Source organism: Syngnathus acus, chromosome 21, assembly GCF_901709675.1.
Source record: "Syngnathus acus chromosome 21, fSynAcu1.2, whole genome shotgun sequence".
In the NCBI taxonomy this organism is placed as follows: Eukaryota; Metazoa; Chordata; class Actinopteri; order Syngnathiformes; family Syngnathidae; genus Syngnathus; species Syngnathus acus.
In genome coordinates, this window is record NC_051105.1 from 3,038,254 (window position 1) to 3,052,285 (window position 14,032).

The 14,032-nt window shown below is 40.7% G+C and overlaps 1 protein-coding gene across 4 annotated transcripts in view; it reads right to left on the minus strand.

Moving 5' to 3' along the window:
• il1rapl1a (interleukin 1 receptor accessory protein-like 1a) overlaps nucleotides 1-14,032 on the minus strand; it is a 170,926-nt gene that overhangs the window by 14,682 nt on the left and 142,212 nt on the right. The window lies entirely within an intron of this gene.

Below are 14,032 nucleotides of genomic sequence, written 5' to 3' on the forward strand. Positions count from 1 at the left end.
AGACGCAACAAATTACTTTATAATCACAAAATAATGATCCATAGTCTTTTTGATTCATGATTCATAGTCTTCAGCGGGCCACTTATGATTGATTTCATGACACAATGCTTCGGGCCAGTTTAAATTTAGGAATTTGGTCCATATATAAGGCGCACTGGATTATAAGGCGCACTGTTGGCTTTTGAGAAAATTTTAGGTTTTTAGGTGCGCCTTATAGTCCGGAAAATACGGTAGTATAGTAGTAGTAGTAGTAGTAGTAGATCAATAATGAGGCATTGGTTAGCACGTCCGCCTCACAGTCAGGAGGGTGCGGGTTCGATTCCACCTCCCTGTGTGGAGTTTGCATGTTCTCCCCGTGCCCGCGTGGGTTTTATCCGGGCACTCTGGTTTCCTCCCACATCCCAAAAACATGCTTGGTAGGCCGATTGCGCCCTCCAAATTTCCCGTAGGTGTGAGTGCGAGTGAGGATGGTTGTTTGTCTCTGTGTGCCCTGCGATTGGCTGGCGGTTCTGGGTGTCCCCCGCCAACTGCTGGGATAGGCTCCAGCACGCCCGCGACCCCCGTGGGGACTAAGCGGTACAGAAAATGGATGGATGGTTGGATGGATAAAAACAACAGTACTTCATGTTTCAATTCATATGAAATGCACATAACATTTTACAAAAATGCTACCAACATAGTAAATGTTTAGAAACAGTTCTAAAAAATGAAATGTCAATGTATTGTACTTAAAAGTTGTATACAACAGAACCGTATTCAAACAATGTACAGTACTGGAATAAAAAGCAACATTTTGAACATTTATTTGAGCTATTCTTTCATTTACCACCCTTTGCTTTCATTAACCAAAGCATCAAATAGTATTGATAAAGGTCGTAACTGTAATATGAAGATGTCATGGGTGATGTCCGAGTACTTTTGCCCATTTTGGTGTGTACCGCTGCTTAACTTGAATACACCAAAAGCTTCATGACATTACGAGTATGACACTATCAAGGGCGAGGCCCAAGTGAGAGATTCTTGAGTGAGAACAGTGCACACAGAAGGGCCCTTAAATGATGGCGTGCAAACTGTAATGAACACATGAGGGCACTCAACAGCTTCCCAAAGCCCCCCTCGGAGACCCGTGCATCTACTGTCGGAAGAGAGGGAGGGAACGAGGCAATCGGAAGTGAGGGGAGGCTGACGATAACATTTTTAGAGTTGCTGCTTCTGTTTATGAGGGACGCTCAGAAGTCCAACGTCTGCGGCCAGTGTGGATGCGGTAGTGGCTGTTTCTTTTTTTTTTGCTCCATGGATGAGCGTGAAATGAAAACAATGGGATTGATACGGCATTTAAAAACAGATTCAATAACATTAAGATAATGAAGTGTTTTTCATTTGAAGATAATAGTCGTGGAGAGATGCGTGCGCTCGAGAAGCTGATTAACAGTGAAGTCGGTGTATTCTTTTTCTTCTTTTTACAAGATGCATTGCAAGTAGGGAGCGCACATGTAAACAACGCACGAACGTGGCAGGCTCATAATTCATGATAGGGTGGAGAGGAGGAGGAGAGATATTGCAGTGGCTGGCTCCCAGGCATGTGAACTGAGCTGAATAAGGAGGTAAAGTGTAAGGTAGGAGGCGCTGTTTCACCGTAGCTCCACTTGCACAAGCTCATCAAATCCAATCACAAATTCTGCCTCTACAAAGATAACTCTTACATTTAATTGACATTTTAAAATAAGTGTTCATTACCTCTGCCAGCAAGGTTATGTTTTCATGATTATTTATTTGTCAGGGATTCATAAAATTTGAAAAATTGATTTGCAAGAAACTTTGGGGAGTGGTGAGCAATGGTCTTGACTTGTGACATTAAATTTACTCAAGACAGTAATACTAGAATAACGCAGATTACATGAAAATAGATCAATATTTTATAATTAATGTTTTAGTTGAACTCAAACTTGTGATGTTTAACTGTTGATGTTTAAATGTGGTAGGCTTAGTAGTTTTCAACATAATGCCTTTTAAAATAATGCATTTTTTTTTCCAAACAACTTAATGTATTAATACTAATGAGTGTACATTTTCTTTTTCCATCGACAGCCAAATGAAATTAAACATAGCATGCTGGACATGTAAGACCAGCCTCTGATTGTAACTATAAAGACAACCAAGTCGAGTTGTGTAGGAAAGCGAAGCTGAAACAGAAACGTGAGTCAGAAAAGAAGCGCAATAATACAGCATCTCAACAGCCAAATGATCAGGATCGTTATCCTTGCAAATTATTTGATCAATTGAATCAGGTCCTGCGTGGAAGGCAAAGGTGAAAACATTTCTCCGATTTATCAATATTAGGGGGACTCTGTAAGGAGGCAACATCATGTTGTCGTTTTATTTGCATCAACAATCCCTGAAATGCTGGCCAATGAAATGGTGGAGTGGAAGATTGAATGGCAACTAAGAGTGTACCACAATAGAAAATACTCATGTCCAAAATGACATTTCATTTTTACATGTTGCTATTTTATAACTGACGTACAAGAAATGGGACAATTACAGTCTGAGAAACTGGCCAGTGTTGTTTCTGTCAGATAACACAGGAAAGTTTGACTTTCTTCATACCTGAAGACATTTCCAAATTTCGAAACGGTTAAGGTGTTGACACAAGACCAGCCAGTAATTATTGCGTGCCATCATGGTGCTATAACAATGAACAGGAAAGAAGATCAGCCAGGGGCAGTACAGTTAGACTGAGAAGCAAGGTGGTCCCCAGAAGTGTTTTTTTTTTTTAATGGAAATCGAACTTAAAGGTTCGAGCACCTGTACGCATGGAAGATGCTGAGGGGTTGACATTTCTAAAGTTCAACAGCCTCTCGCAGCTCGCTGTTTGAGCACAGTCGGACTCTACGAGCGGCAACACCATGTACTTACAAAACGCAAACGTATAGGCTTCAACGGGGCACATCTCCTCACTCCGCAAACACTTCATTTGTGCCGCAAACATGCAAATAAGCGGCACACTGTGCAGCTGAATGTGTCACAGCTGCAGCATTTCCCTTGTCTGTTGATCAGCTGTTGGTTAATCCCACATATCACTTGCAAATTAGATGTGTCGTGCTGCTGGAAACCGTGACCCACCGAGGAAGTCTCCACCGAGCCCCCTGGGAATGCCAGGAAATGGTTGAGGGGCCTCATGCTGCTCCTGGTGGGACGCACATACAAGCCATAAAGCTTTGTCTTGTGGCAGCCACAGCATCGAACTTCATAGATAAGATGGACGATGATGAGGAAGAACACAACATAGATGGCAAAATAAAAAAGATTTTGGGCTATTACACATCTGAGTGCATCCGTTCCACGGTGTTTCTCGCTCACCTGATAGACGCGTGAGGTCTATAAGCAGTTTTACAGATGTGTTTTTTTATTGCAGTGGCGAATTGGGAGTTTTTTTTCCTTTTTCTTTTTATTGTTGTGCCGCATTCTGCTTCGGGGAGCGACTGGCAACTCTTTGCTACACATCAATATATTATTGATATTCAGTATGTGCAGTATCTTCCACTTTATTTTGTTTGCGTGTAGCCCAGACTCTTTGACCTCAGACCCTCGATATACACTTATTATTTCATTATATTTTTCAAGTTTTTCCATTATGTCATGTATTCTTTCATCAGAAGTGCTGTTTCTTTGTGTGTTGTGAGTAATCTTGTTAACTAACTGAATAACTTAAAACTAAAGGAAACTAAGCAACTACCTCACGGATCGATTGTCCAACTAACTGACTAACCAACCAACATCTAACAAAGTGACTGTACAAAGAAATAGCCAATGGACTGACCAATTAACTGATTGACCGATTAAGACAGACTGACCAAATAACTCACGTACCAACCAACTTGACCCATCTGTCTGAACGATGATCTGAATAATTAGCCCTCTGAGCAACTAAACAGATGACTCAGAGGCTCACCAACCAACCAACCAACCAACCAACCAACCAACCAACCAACCAACCAACCAACCAACCAACCAACCAACCAACCAACCAACCAACCAACCAACCAACCAACCAACCAACCAACCAACCAACCGCACCAAAGAATACATTCTTGATATGTCGTTTCTGCAAGCGGCACTGTTGACTCTGCATGTTTTTTTTCCAACACAACGGGAAGAAAACAAGCGCTACTAGCATTAGTCGACTGTGAGAGCACTTCTATGTTGACCCACTTCCGGTTCTGGCTGTGACATCAGGTTGAAGTTGAAGTTTATCTTTGAACATGAGATCGACCAAACACAAAATAATTTTTTCACATCTTCACATAATTTCATGTTATGCCAATAAGACAAATAAATCAACATGTTCAAAAAAGGAGAAGGAAGAAGCTATTGCTTCTTTTTTCCTACCCCTTTTATACATCATAATTCTTAACATGGTTGCTGATTAGTTTTTCCGAGGTACAGAAACTTGATTTATCGGAGGAAGATAATTTTGGAAATGAAAAACAGTTTATACAATAATATTCCGGACAGAAAAATGAATAAATAAGATATGGACTAAATAGCTGAAAACAGACAAACAAAAGGTTTCAATTACTATAATTTTTTGCAAGGTGACCTTGTGGTGGAAAAATAGCCCTCGTGCGGCACGCTATTCAAGCAAATTCAGTTGTAATTCTGGCCAGTATGGTAATTAAAGTGTTTACTGATTTTCTAAAAAATATACCTGATGCATGTGAGCCACCTTTGCAGCCATGAACAGGACAAAAGCAAACACAGCAGTTTTATTACATCATGTCCTTTGCCTCCGTTAAATCTATCCCCAACTCACACCGATGCCTATCCACTCCTTGCAAACAAACCCAGTCAGTGCACACGCGCAATAACAGCCAAGTTATTTAAAATGCCACTTGTATCTCCCCGCCTTACATAAACATTGTGTAACTACAGCTGTGGTTTAAATCGGCGGGGCTGAAACGCAGCGGCGCTTGCAAGGCTTTGGAGAAGGACAGACAAATATTAGCCGGGCGTAGATTTGAAGGCCGTTTTACATATGGCTCACATGACTCGGTCATTAGCCTCCAGGCTTGAAGCGCTGTGATGCACAGGCAGTTGAAAGTGAGCAGATGGGGAGACTGGAACAATGAGGTGAATAATTTGCACGCTATCAAGTTACAGGGTTGAAGGAGGCGGAGTCTTTTAAATCCCTCTTATCTCCTGTGGCAGTGCCATTGTTATGTGATTACTGTTAAACCAGCGGCCTGTGTTACGAGTGAGATATTTAAAGCACTCAAGCTTCATATTTAGAGGATGACGTTTGCTAAGAGCTTGACCCGAGATGGAGGTTCTGTGTGTTGCTTTGGCCTTTAAAAAAAAAAAACGAGTCAAATTAACTGCTGTTGTTAGTAGTAATAGTATCTCATCCGTGACTGGCTGGCAATCAGATCGGGGTGGACCTTGCCTCTTGGCCAAAGTCACCTGCCTCTAACTCACCGATGACCTTATTGGGGACAAGCACTATAGAAACTCATCCTTGAAACAATGAAGACAAAACAATTATTTCCCATGGAATCCATTATGCTCAAGCATGGATGATTTTTAAAATAAGGATGAAATTGACAAATAATAGGTTGGCTACAGCGCCCATATATAAATGCACCATGAGAGGTTTTGGCAGGAATTGATGAGATAAGGTATCCATTGCTGTGTGTGTGTGTGTGTGTGTGTGTGTGGGCGAGTGTGGAACAGATCCATGTAATGCGGATGATTGACATCCTCCCTCTAACTGAGAGCTGATCACGACACCCGTTGGAGATAGCGGCAGAGTTATCTCTTGTTTCCACCTCAGACTTCTCGGTCTTATATCTTATATTAAATGATATATCTGCTTTTCACGTTGACTTGACTCTTCTGCTCTGTCACGCAAGCTACAGATGGTTGAGGAGCAAATATGGTGTCGAGTTGTTTTCCTTAGCAGGGTAGTTTCTTATGTGACATTCTGAAGTTTTCTGTCAACGTTCATCCATTCATTTTTAACACTGGTTATCGTGTTCAGCCCGCGGGCCATGCTAGAGCCTATCCCAGATGACAATTATTAAGTTTCACTCACACATCTAATAGACATCAACTAACTGCAATTTATGTGTAACACACAGAATTTATTGAATGAAGGAAGAACAAATTAATATAGACAAAATTAATATATTTCTGGTGCATTCTGACACCTACTGACGTAGATAACATTCACAACATATGAACATGAGCAAATACAATGACAAGGGAGTGTTGAACAAAATAAAGGACCAACTAAATGCATTATAGATAATATCTGGAGCATTTTCAAATCGAGCGACCTGATGCAACAACTCCCCTCACTGCCTGCGTACTGTATTCAATTAGTGTGCAATTATGTGAACTTGACATTTTGACATTTTATTGAAGGGGGAAAAAAAACCCCAAGAACATATTCATAACATTTACACATTCCAAAAAAATGACAGCACAAAATCTTAAAATTCCTTGTTAGAAGCATAGCTCACAGCATAAAAGAGCAAGATGGACATTGAATGTGAGTCATTTCTGATCCTTTCGGCATCTTTTAGTCTCCACTCTCCCAAGCTACTGTTTGGAGTTGACTTTTTGCTTGTGTGACACCCACCAGCACATTCTCGGAATAAACAACAACACCAACACAAGTCACATCTCACTTCACAACATAACATGACTCGATCTACTTCAAGGAGTTGTTGTGTCATGCTTCTGGCCATCAAAACATATCTCAACAAGCTATGGTGTTTTACACTACTGAAAACAAATATTTTGACAGTCAACAAAATCTGAAGTGGCACCAAAAGACGTGGTCCTCTCTGCTACTCCTAAGTCCCAGTTTTTTGTCAAACTACTACACTGTACCGCACTGGAACTTCTAATGCCAAACATTTGGTTGCGATGCCTATCAAACAGTAATTTGTTCAGAGTCCAAACTGTTAGATGTTGGATATTTAGAAGCAAGTATTAAATGCTAACTTCACCATCTGCAGCTTTACTTGGTGCTCCTCTTTGTCAAACCTTACATGGTCTATAAAACCCGTAACAAGTTTGCCATCAGTGAGGGAGCGAAACAAAAAACAATTTCAATAAAAACAATTATTGCGATTTAAAAAATGAAATTGCATTGAATCAAACCAAATCGACGCATTCAAATTTGTATACATTGAATTATATATCAAATCATTTACAGGAGCAGTCCCCAACCTTTTTAGTACCAGATTATTGTCAGACGATATTTTCACGAATATTTTCACTTTGAAAGTGTGGCAGATAAATACAACAAAATGTAATAATATGACTGACATAAAAACAATAGTATTGAGGTGCGGAAGGAAAGGAGATGCAGGAAGTGTGGCGCAAAAAATTTGTCTGAACATGAGTAATTGGAAGAATAACAACAGAAGTGAGTTACCACATTAATACCACGTTCCCAAAACCCCCTCCATGGGAGAGTCCTGTATGCGAACACCACAGTATAATATAATAATAAACGTGAATCCACTGCGTATTCCTTTGCAACTTTACGAGCAGCGTCCTCATAACATTACGCCAACAACATAACATGAGTAATGTTATGTTATGTTCACGTCACAGAGGTGTTGGAGAGAATCCGGTCTATTTTTCAAAATAAAAAATCATCCAGACTCGGATAAATAAAACGGAAATAATGCAAGTTTTTTATTCTTTCTTGTGCGGCCCAGTACCAAATGATCCATGGACCTGTACCATGGATCGTAATCTCGTTGAATCAAACTGGATCGTTGTACTTTAAGAAACCAGGGACAGCACTGACATGGAGAGAATCTTCAATTCTTATAAGAGAATAGTTTGAGGTTGGGTACATGAATGATTTGTGGTGACTGCGTTGTATCGTGGGCCAGCCTGAAAACCTCTAGCTTCTGTTGTCAATAAAAAAAAAAAAATCACCATCAAATTTGAGTTAACCGATTTTGCCTTTTTTTGTTCACACCATAACTACGGCATCACTTTATATTTGATTGAGCTAGCACTATAACTGGCATGATATAAGGTAATAGAAGATGTAAACAATCAAAACAGAAAATGAGTTACTTAAGTAGGCCTTCATTCCCGAGTTTGTACTTTTTAAAAATGTGTCTTAAGGATAAGAGTTGAATCAGTACTTCCACCAGTCTTCTTCTTTTTTTTTTTTTAATCTTATTTTGAACAAGAGCATTGCCTCCAGATAGAACGCTGCTTTGTGGTGTTATATGCCCGTAGTATCTAAAAGCTGTCTGGATGCATGTTCAATAAACGGAGCTACATCCATCTGTGTAATTAAAAATTGATGGATTGCTGTTCAAACGTCGCCATCTACAAAGTCTCTGGTGCGTGTTGCATATGATAATCCATATATTTTCTTGACATAAAGCCTAGATTTATCAAATAATGATGTGCAATGAGGAAAAATTGCTGGTTGGGAGTGTCTAAGTCTTTTCTTATCAGGTCCATTCCTGTTTCTATCATTTTTCAAAGGGACAATTTTGCATACAGAAATGAAGCAACTGATCAAACAAATATCTTTGCAGCATATTATGAGAATTTGTTGGTTAAAGATTTGCCATTCTCTTTGCACTTGTAGGCTGCGTAGCCCCCTTGTGTTACGACAGGGATTCCATGAGTGCCCTCAAGATAGATTAAATGTGTGATGGTGATATGGTACGATAATTACCCATGCATGACTTGATAAGTGTGTGAAAGTCTAAGCAAGAGCAAAAAGCTACCCAAAAATGTTTCAATTCCTAAAAATTCATTTACCACAAGTTCATTTCACAGAACGGGCGAGCTTCGGAGAAAAGCACGACCGGGCAGGTGTTTTTTTTTACTGACATTGGAATCTACCTATTTCTTTTACTTAGCTTGCCCGCAGGTTACCATGACAACGTGCATTGCAATGGCTAGGATTGCCGCCCGCGAGGCCGTACCCTGACGACAGGTACTGCGTGTGCCAGTAACGGGCAGCAGGATTCAAGGCAGCTCTACTTTGGAGGAATGCCAACACAAGGGACGAGGACGGTGCTTGTGTGTGTGTGGGGGAGGTTGGTGCAGCTTTTTGCACATTTTACAACACGTGCTGCAAATCAACTCCTTGCCTTGTGCTCTATGTGATTATAGAGGAAGCAAAGCAGCGGCAATGCTAACAAGGATAGCAAATATAAAAGGACAGTTGACCTTATTCGAAATTGGACCGTATTTCAACGACAATGGCAGGTGCTACAGCGTACACCAGGGGTGGGGAACAATGGACCCAGGAGAGCATACGATCCAGCTTGCCATGCAATTCTTAACTCACAGTTAAAATGGATATTTGACGTCTATAGTCGTCATTGGCAGTGAAAGAGTGATGTGGCCACAACAATAATAAGGTTGTAGACCATCACTAAGGCTGAACAATCCTAATTTAGATGGGCAACAAAAACATTTCACAGAAATCCTCCATTCGTCCTAAATTTTGCCATTGAGATTCATGTTTTGGTTTATGAGAAAAATGTCAAAAATTCAAAAAGCAGTCGGGGAAAAAGAATCTGGATCTGTTCCTCTCAGTTTGTATGGATGGGCACCAAAATCGAATAAATTCTTTATTCGCCCAGTTCCCAAACTGTCCATGTTGAAAGTGCTTAAGTACACAGTGATTACGATATTTGCCTCAAGGTTATTGGCTGTATGCAGCCTTGGGAATATCACATCACATTGAAATATATCATATCATAATTCTGATCATCAGAAAAGATTGCTGGAAAATGCTCTTTTCTTTTTGTAGTCACAGAAAGCTATTTTGAGGTTGAAGTTGTCTTCAGGTGGATTCAAAGATATTCTTGTGGTCAATGAAAAGATAAATTGGGTGTACAACTCAAACACCTCTGCGTGTTTTGGTATCTCCGGAGACGAGCCCCTAATTACCACTAGATATCTGAGGGCTTTTCTTAAAAATCCCTTCTCTTCCCCTCTTGTTGTATCGACCCTACGTTTGTTCTGTAGTGTCTGATACTCCGTCATGGGAAATGTAAGCTTTTAATTAAGGGGGGGAAATTTTGGGCGTTGTGAACAGGTATTTGGTGCCCTCACTTTCACCTCCTCTTTTGTCAGCTAATTGTTACTCGGTGATGAAATAATAGGTGCTGTGTCCGAGGTGGCAGAAGACTGAAGGCCCATTATATGATGAGAAACACCGCCAGGGATTATGTGACGACAATATGAATAATTCTCTTTTATCTTTTCAGCATTTTATTACAGAGTGAGGGATAAATATTCCCAGCTTCCTCAAGCTCAAATTTAAACTTTGGTTGATGAAAAACACCCGTAGAGAAAGCCAAATCATAGTTTTTATTTTCTGGACCTGGATTTCACACCTCTGGCCACATTTAAATTATCTTTACTTACTGAAAACAGTTATAGCTGACCACAATTATTTTAATTCGTACCTTAAACGACTCTGACGTGGTCCCTGGGATACTGCCCTGAATGACAAAGATGTCCGAAATGAACTCTCCATATTCTTCTTCTCAAAGGGGCTCATTGAAATTAACTTTGAGTCTGGTCTCACAGATCTTTACTCTAAGGAGCCATGATGAAACAATGTGTTAAATATTGTGTCCAGATGGAAATGCAGTTGAGTTAATAGGAACTGGGGTATCAATTAGTGATTTTAACGAATACAAAAACTTCACAATCACTTTACAAAGCTCAACACTGATATGAGGTGACAGTTTTAAACCGCTACCTTGAAGTGTTTGTGAAATTGAATGAAACCTTTTTTATTACACGTCGACAAAAGTGTACAAGGGTACAACAAGTCTGCCTCACCGTTTCAAATGACAGAGTTTGAATCTCAGCTGGAGCCTTCACGTATGAAGTTTGCATGTTCTCCCTGTTCTTGCTTGGGCTTCCTATCACATGGACCTCGATTTGCCACGTCTGGGGATACGGGCCAGCCTAACCACAATCCCAATCGTAAAGAAAATGGCTGCATGGATGAATGGATCGATGGATGGATGGATGGATGGATGGATGGATGGATGGACTGGCTATAGTTGGGCGGACGGGCCGGTGGGTGGGTGGTTGGATGGATGGCTAGATGGATGGATTTAAGCACCTTCCTACATCATCCATATCTTGACAGTCAAATATTAGTACAACTCTTCAAATAGACAAACAGACCCATAACCTCTCAAATCAAATCTCCAAGGGAGAGCAAAGAGGAATCCTGCAGTCAATAACAGAGCACAGACATGCAGAGCGAGCGAAGGAGTCACAACTGGCTACTTTCCAGGGTTGCCGCAGGCCAATTAAATGTGATAATTTAAAACTCGACGAGCAGAAATCACTTTAACGAATGACCCGAGAGCTGGCTGGCTGCAGGCACTGACCCACTGACCAGAATGCCAAGTGGGACCTGATGACTTCATCTGAAATCGGAGCTAACAAACCGAGAGCAGGTCACACCAACTACGACTGTCGTCCTTAGCCCATTTACACACTTGTGTCAACACAGAAGCCCTCGAATCCCTCAGTGCGCCATATGCCCAAATTGAAACGAGCAGCGCAGTTCGGTATTAAAACTGCCAAGGTCGAGGTCAAACACGATCCAGACAATTTTTAAAATAACTTTTCCAAGAAAATACTGTAGGCCATGGCAGACCAAGGTTTGTTCTCCCTGTGTGGCCATTAAATTTTTTTAATTTGCCTCGCTAGTTGGAACAGTGTCACCTGGATTAAGGAAGAGCCAGATCCATTTTGGGGTTAGATCTAAGCAACGCTGTGCTTGGTGGAGGTACAGGCTCTACAGGGTACCCTTCTAGTTGTGTTACATCTTTTAAAACACACTCTCTGGGGCTTTGCACGTACTGCTGGCTTAATGCACACACCCTCGTCTTGAGAATAGCACATCTAAAGGAATTCATTTACTAGTTGACTTTCATCTTGTTTTTCTATGCACAACATCCCTCTGTTTTGCGGCCAACTCTTTTCTCGTGTCATCTTTTGTGGGTTAGGGTGTAGTTGTTTGCGTCAACCAATGCTTCGGCTTATCTTAAGAAAATCTCATCAGGGTTTTCTAAAAGTACATATCTGTATACAAATGCAACTGTGTGTCTTTATGTAATGAAACGTCTGCTTCTGGAACCTGACACCATGATCATCGTCTACTTAAAAGCTTAATTTTTACCACCTTGGTGGTTGATCTTTTGGTGCATTTTGGTTTCCAACATCCTCGAAGAAAGATTCAACCCACACTCCAAACTATCAATCCCCTCAACATCAATCAATCAATTATAAAAACACCCACCTGCCCATACACTGGAACTCCCCATCCAATCCAAAACCACCGACCTGTCCATTTACTGAATTACTACCAAAAACGCACATTCATCATCCATTTATCCCATTGAAGCAATCACTACCGAGCCAATGATGCACCCAGCGAACCTTCCATTCACCGTGATTATTTTGTACAATGGTCGTTCGATTCTATCCCAGCTAACAAAGTATTACAGGCGGGCGGATCTCCAGTCAATTGCAGGTTTGACACAGAGTGACCTTGTTAGGTTTAAAAGCATTTTCTTCATGCCTAGTATGCCCTACTTCTCCTTCCTCTGATCTTTGATGGGGCTACAGACGATGATTTCAAACAAGAATCCTCCTTCCCCAATATAAGATCCATAAAGTACAGAATATTTGAGCGAGAGCGCTACGAGCGTGCTTCTACATTTAAAACAAGGCTGACAAATGACAGTGGTGCGAGGAGAGCTGGTGGGCTCCCAGAAGTGTTTACGCTCTAACACGGACTGATAACGTCCCCCGATACGCGAAACACTATGAGATAATTTCACTCTGGCGAAATACCTGCGGGAACGTTGCATTAGCTGTAGCTTTGGTGACTTTCAGCCAATCAGAAGCGTAGCGGGGGAGCATGGTAGGATGTTAATTACCTACCGCCGTGATTTCCTTAGAGAAGACGGCCGTGTTTCATTTGAGAGTCGACCCACTGAATGCAGTGTTTTGCCAAGATGGAGCTGCAATTCAATCAGTGGTCCCCTTGAACGCAAAAGATGCACTAAATAAATCTTTGCGACGATAAGTCATTTCTTATCTTGCATTCTACATTTGATGATTTAAGACATTCATTCTTGCCAGGACCTCATTTAGAGCACATCTTATTTTCACGTGTCTCTTTTCTGTCCCTTAAGCTCATTATTGAGAACGTAGAGTATCGTTCGCTCACGTCCCTTGCCCTCTCATGTTATCAATGATGATCGAGGGAAAAAAAAGGATTATCTCCTGAAATGAAACATGTTTGGCTGGCGATAGATTAGCGTGCACTTTGGCTGCAGACACGTCCTGGCTCAATGCGTTGCAATTACAAATAATTAACAAAGCACCTGCTTTAAGCTACATTTGTTTTCTAAATGAAGACACATTTCACCAAAGTTGGCTTGAAGCTGATTAAATTAACACATTTATATGATGCGGGACATTTTCCAAGTCCCCCCCGAATAAAAAAAATAACTTTTATTACATTATGTCTAATGGTGATAATTATTGTTTAATAGAGATTAATTTGATTGTTTGTATGGTGAAAACGGAATCATTTTGATCAGGGTATAGGATAAATGATTAACTGAGCACTGAGAGCAGTGATGCAGCCGGAACTCAAGTTTTCAGACTTCATTTATTACGAGTTACTGCGATAAATTGCGAAAAGGAGTTTATATGACTAACAACAATGGTAGTCTGATTTCTTCAACAATCAATTGGATGGGAACGCATTAAACGCTATAAAAATGTCATGAATAACCCATAGCACTGGTTTTTGTAAGAGCAATGACTAACGCTTTGAGGCAATTAGATATGCAGTTTGAGTCTCACTTTTTTAATTTCTCAGTGGAAACCAGTTGACACATTGTGCTGCCTGAGCAAAAAAAAAAAAAAGCAATTTTTGTGCCAAGAGGCAAACTGAATAATTGCTCATGTGTTTTTCCATTGA